Source organism: Carassius carassius, chromosome 9 (genome assembly GCF_963082965.1).
Source record: "Carassius carassius chromosome 9, fCarCar2.1, whole genome shotgun sequence".
In the NCBI taxonomy this organism is placed as follows: domain Eukaryota; kingdom Metazoa; phylum Chordata; class Actinopteri; order Cypriniformes; family Cyprinidae; genus Carassius; species Carassius carassius.
In genome coordinates this window covers 14,493,236-14,499,110 of record NC_081763.1, presented here as the reverse complement: position 1 = coordinate 14,499,110, position 5,875 = coordinate 14,493,236, and the positions used below count along the sequence as shown (strand labels likewise).

The window sequence follows — 5,875 nt, the reverse complement described above, 5'->3', positions numbered from 1 at the left end:
CACTGTACCTTAAGAGAATTAATCTGAATTTTGAATCTTTAAAGTGAATGATTAATTAAACACTCTGGAGTCTCTAAGTTCGTTTACGCGCAAATTTTAATAGAAGTAAAAAATGGGAAAAGACTCGTGCCCCCTCATGCCCCCTCACTTTGAATGGGCATGACGCCTCTGTTTCCTAAATGTCTAAATGTATGTAAATATTTTCTATTACTTGATAAAGCAAAAGTCATAGAGTGTGACATCACATCCTGGTTGGTGTCAATACATTTCACACGTTTCTGCGGTAGGTGGAGATAAACGAGTCTTTTTGAGTGAATCCTTGAATCATTTACTCAACCTATTCACTAATTACACAGAAGTTGTTCAATCACGAACGAGTCTTTTCCCATTTTTTACTTCTATTAAAATTTTATTTTAAAATCTTAGAGACTCCAGAGTGTTTAATTAATCATTCCCCTTAAAGATTCAAAATGCATATTAATTATCTTAAGGTACAATGTAGCACTGTGAATGAGAGGAAAGAGGAAATGCAGGTACAAAAATTGTCATGTGAAAATTGATTCACAGTTCCTGGTAGGATAACCAGCATGTGCTTTACCTGGCAAGGCATCCAAGGCAAGAATTCATATCAAAATGACACAATCTCTGCAAGTGAGAGGTTTTGTAAGTGTAGGAGTGTGTGTTTACTTGAGAAAGATAAAAGTTGTGAAAAATAAGTTGTCCTTATTTTGACAGCACACATCACATAAATTGACCCAGATTCATGAAAGTATTTCAAATAGATTAAACACTGAGGTAACAGCATTTCTTCACACCTGTGAATGACAGAGGAACAGTGGAAGAGAAATAAAAGAAAGAAAGTGGGAGGGAGGGTATGAGAAGAATGACAGATCTAGACAAACAAGCTTAGCCTGAACACACTGAACTGAAGCAGCAACTGATGCAGTTCTTTGCCGAAGACTTTGTGGCTGTGTGAGTATTACATTTTTTCCACTTGTCTTTATGTGTGAATACATATGTTTATGTGGTGTTTTACACATTTATTTGAATAGATTCTAAGATCTATTTTGGACCCCTCAAGGTTTCTTATAAAAATCTTAGCCTGGTGAAGTTTATTGTCTCTCAGAGGTATGTGAGAGGAATGCATTCATCAGAATGTATTAACACAGGTTTCAATGCTCTTCATATCCTGAAACTCAAGAGAGAGAGAGGAAGTCCAGGTTTTCTTATTAAACAGATCAACTTGTTTTTCTTGTTCTTGCATTTCTCTATTAGGTGTATACAGAAGATGTGACAGAAGGAGGTGCACACATCCAAGACACGGTAAGACTTTTAAACCAGCCAATTAAATCTTTATAATAATGTCATGGAAACTGACACTTTATATTAATACAGTACTAGCAATTTTGGCAAAAGGTGTATTATGTTTTTATAGTCACATAGTTATGATGCACACAGATTCTTTCGCTTGAAGGATTGAAAAGTATTACTTAATCTATAGCAATGTTCATTGCGTTGTAATCTCTATTCCAAGAGCTATATTTTGTGTCTCGTACCTATTATTTGGTGATACAATGACATGACAGTGTGAATTCAAGCAAGTCATTGAATAGATCTCTGCTAATAATAGCAGCTGTGTTAAAAATCCTGGGCACTCCTCCTAAACAACACAAGAGTGTTTAGCCAAAGCAGTGATTTTGACATGGTGATTATGAGTTTTTAATATGGTTCTTGGAGATTTATACTTGCAATTTTCAGGAATATAGTGGGTGTCCAAAAATCTAAAAACCAGGTATTCAAAATCTAATCTAAACCTTGGAATAAAAAAGATTAGGATTTTGAAACATTTTAAACATTAAATTAAGAAGTATTATGACATAAAATGAAGATCAAATTGTTTAGATTCTGCTCTATTTCTAGGTCACTTAAGTACATTTGTGACATCGATCATGTCTTATTGTATAGTATATAGACAGTCAGATACTTCTGCCTCCACTGAAGCACAAGATGTCTATGAATCATCTCAAATAATGCTGGAGAAAATGATCACAAATTTTTACACAAACTTGTCATTGCAGTCTATTGCCTATATCATTTATTTTATTTATTACCAACTATCCATACATCTTCCTAACTGCCTGTCCTACGTACAGTGATAAAGAAAATAATCCCCCCCTTTAAAATAATCACATTTTGTTGCTTTGCAGCCTGAAATGAAGATAGATACAGTTTTTGTTTTATCCAGTTGAATTTACTTTACAACTTACAACATCAAAGAGAAAGATAACACCAACATATCAGAAAGAAAAAAACAGAATCACTAAATTGGAAAAAGAGCTTTCCTGGAGCATTTCAGTCCTTTGGTAGTGCAACTGAAGCAAACAGTCAACTATGGGTGGAAAAGCACTGTCAAAATATCTCTGGGTTAAAGTTGTGGACAGGCAAAAGTCATGAAATGTATACAAAAAATCTCAAAGGCTTTATCAATGCCTAGAAGCACAGTGAAGTCTATTATTAAGAAGTGGAAGGTATTTGGTACAACACAGGCCCTCCCTGGATCAGGACGTCACTCCAAACTGGATGAAAGAGCCAAGAGGGATCTGTTCAGAGAGGCGACCAAAAGACCTACAGCAACTCTAAAGCAGCTGCAGGAATTTATGACAAAGAGTGGTGATTGTGTGCATATGACAACAATATCACAGATTCTGCACAAATGTGGCTTGTATGGGAGGGTTGTAAGAATACCTCCTCAAAAAAGTACTCATGCAGTCAAGACTGAGCTTTGCTAAAATGCACCTTGAAGATTCTGAGGCAGATGAGACTAAAATTTAATTATTTGTACTCAACACCAAATGAAATGTCTGGCAGAAATCTAATACAGCTCACAGTTCCCAGATAACAGCGTTCCTCCAGTAAAGCATGGAGGTGGTAGGATCCTGTTCTGGGGGTTTCTCGGAAGCAGGGACTGGAGCTCTTGTCAGGATTGAAGAAAAAAATAGATGGGGAAAAATACTGTCAAATTCTTTAGGAAAATCTGATGCCCATTGCCAGAAAATTGTCAATGAGAAGAAGGTTTATCTTCCAACATGACAATGACCCAAAGCACACAGCAGAACTGAGCACACAGAGGTTGAAGGAGAATAAGGTAAATGTCCTTGCATGGCCCAGTCAGAGTTCAGACTTAAACCCCACTGAAAATCTGTGCAACGACTTCAAGACTGCAGTCCACAAACGCTCACCATCAAATCTGGTGTTATATCTTTCACTTGGATGTTATACGTTGCACTACAGCTGGATAAAACAAAAACTGTCTTCATTTCAGGATTCAAAGCAATAAAATGTGTTTATTTTAAAGTGGGGTGATTCTTTTCTATGCACACTGCATATAGGGCTGCTGATATGCTGAAGGCTGGCATTTATTTATTTATGTAAAACAGAAAAATACACAATTACACATAAAAATAAATATTTTTAACAAGTGGTCTCAGACTTTCAAATCCATCCGTAAATGTTGAGAGACTCATGGTGGGGGTACCATCTCTATCATATATTTAGGACCCCCCGATACAACCTGAAAGAAAGAGAATGTGGGATAAGGTTGGCTAAATGGATGGGCAAGGAAGGGAAGAGTGGGTTCGAGAGAAAGAAACAAACAGTACGGCAGGGGCGATTCTAGGGTCAGAGCTTTAGGGGTGCTGAGCACCCAATGAGCCCCAATGCCTCCACCCACCCTCTTTTCACACGAAAACAAAAAATATATCTATTAAAAAATAACTTTATAATTTTAACATTGATTCAACTAACTCCAAAAATGTTTCTTTTTTTGAGACCTTTTCAAAACAACAGCTTAATTGTGAGAGTTCACACAGACAGCCCCCTGTAACAAACACAAAACCTTCTTCACTCAGCTGGTTTTCCTGACCGTTAACTCCATGTGCCTCCTTTTGTATCAACAGTCATCAGATTGGTTACATTAGATTCAACTTTATTGTCATTGAACAAAGTAACAGGTACGACAACAAAATGTAATTCATCTTCTGTAAATTATTTACAAATGGCCATCTCTAACATATCTGGATGCACGCCTGTCTGAACTTTCATAAACCAATATGTCATCAATAAATAATAATAAAAAACAAGCTTCATATCAAGAGTCATTTTAAATGTCTTTATTATTATTATTATTATTGGGCTTAGAAACTTTTTTAAATGACAAATTCCTTTCACAAGAGAAGCTTGTGAGTTTGAAATAAATAAATAAAAAATAAAAGCAGGGGACCATTGACTTGATAAGTAATTTGATACAACAGCAGCGGGTTTGCATTATCTGTTACTTTAACTTAACTCTTTTCAGCAGAAAAAAAAAACAAGACAGAGGTCATTATGGACTGTCCCTACTCTCTCACCTGAATCTGTCTTTTTTCTTTTAAAGAATTGTAGTATGTCCATTGCTCACTGCCAGGCCACAGACACACACACACACACACAGAGAGAGAGAGAGAGAGAGAGAGAGAGAGAGAGAGAGAGAGAGTAATGCTAGGAGTTCAGGAGTTACGCCTGGTTCAGGTTAAATCCTGTGTGTGATGAATGAATAAATACAGCAAAAGAAAAACATGAAACTTTCTTTTATTGTCTAGTTTGATAGTCAGCCAAAACTGAAAAATAACAGATATAAATCTAGGAATTAATAACAATTCTTTTAAAAAGCCACAGTGAGTGTTTTCAGTGATACGTCGTTTGTTTTCACTCAAAACGCCAGGGCTTCATGTTTCCATGACGACTGACGAGAAAAGACGCACGTGACGTCATGTTTACATGACTCCCGAGTATTAAATTAACACACGTACGCACTACACAGGTACGCAGTTTATTTGTCGCGCTTCTGTTTTTGTTTCACGCTCTAGCAGTTAATAAACAGAACTGCATGCGTCTTGCGGAAGAACATTGTAACCGGCGTTACTTCTCTCCGTTTATGACTATGGACGAGTCACCCAGGTCCTGTGCTACTCCACAGCGGCGGGGACCCGCCGGACTAAAATAGTCCGAAAATAAACACTTATTATAGATGTACCATAGATTATAGATGTATAGAACCACCATGGTGATTCAGGATACTGACTCCAGTATTCACCGATATGGTTTCGGAACTTAGTTGCATCACAACCGATCACAACACTACATCACGGGTTCTCACTCTGTGTGTGTTTCGCGCTGGATGACGGTCGTGCTGAGCGGTGCAGGTACAGAGGAGAAGTAGAAGAAGAGAAGAGGATGACACCATTTGCTATGCGGGGATGTTTTCATTTTCCTCATTAACACCCACAAACTACGGAGTATGTTTTGGACATTATTTGACCGTGTAAAAGACGAACAAAACTTTTAGAATAACAACATTTCTCACTCCAAGTTTTAGGGGTGCTGAGCTCCTTTTTAGGGGTGCTTCAGCACTCCTAAAAAGGGGCTAGCCTCGCCCATGCAGTACGGTATGAGGTGGCCTGATATATTGAGGTTTAGGGAAGTCAAGTGATCATTTGGGGCATGCCCCTGCTTCTGAACATCTTTTATCCAATTAACTCCATTTGAGTGAAACTCTCAACAACAAAAAAAATCTGAACAGGCGTGTCTTAATTATTTCGAGTTGTTGTAGCCCAAGTCCCAAAGCTTAGTTAATTAATCAATTTAAAGAGATTCTCTCTGGCCCCTTGGCATAGTCTTCTCACTTTTTTTGTCTGCCTGCCAGCTCAGTTCTGAAATTCTGTCTTCAATTTCTAATGTATTCTCCCCAATAGTCCACTACACAATAATCCTCTTTGATAATTGGGTTCTGGTAGCATAATGCTGTTTAACTAAATGTTTAGTCTTACATAAAGTAATG

At 37.3% G+C, this 5,875-nt stretch overlaps 1 protein-coding gene across 1 annotated transcript in view; it reads left to right on the top strand.

Moving 5' to 3' along the window:
• Positions 1–948: 948 nt before the first annotated feature.
• Positions 949–5,875, top strand: part of LOC132149029 (epidermal growth factor receptor kinase substrate 8-like protein 1) — a 12,113-nt gene continuing 7,186 nt past the window's right edge. The window contains exons 1-2 of the mRNA XM_059557922.1: positions 949–972; positions 1,276–1,323. The gene's annotated coding sequence lies outside the window, so the exon portion shown is untranslated. The remainder of the gene's footprint in view (positions 973–1,275; positions 1,324–5,875) is intronic.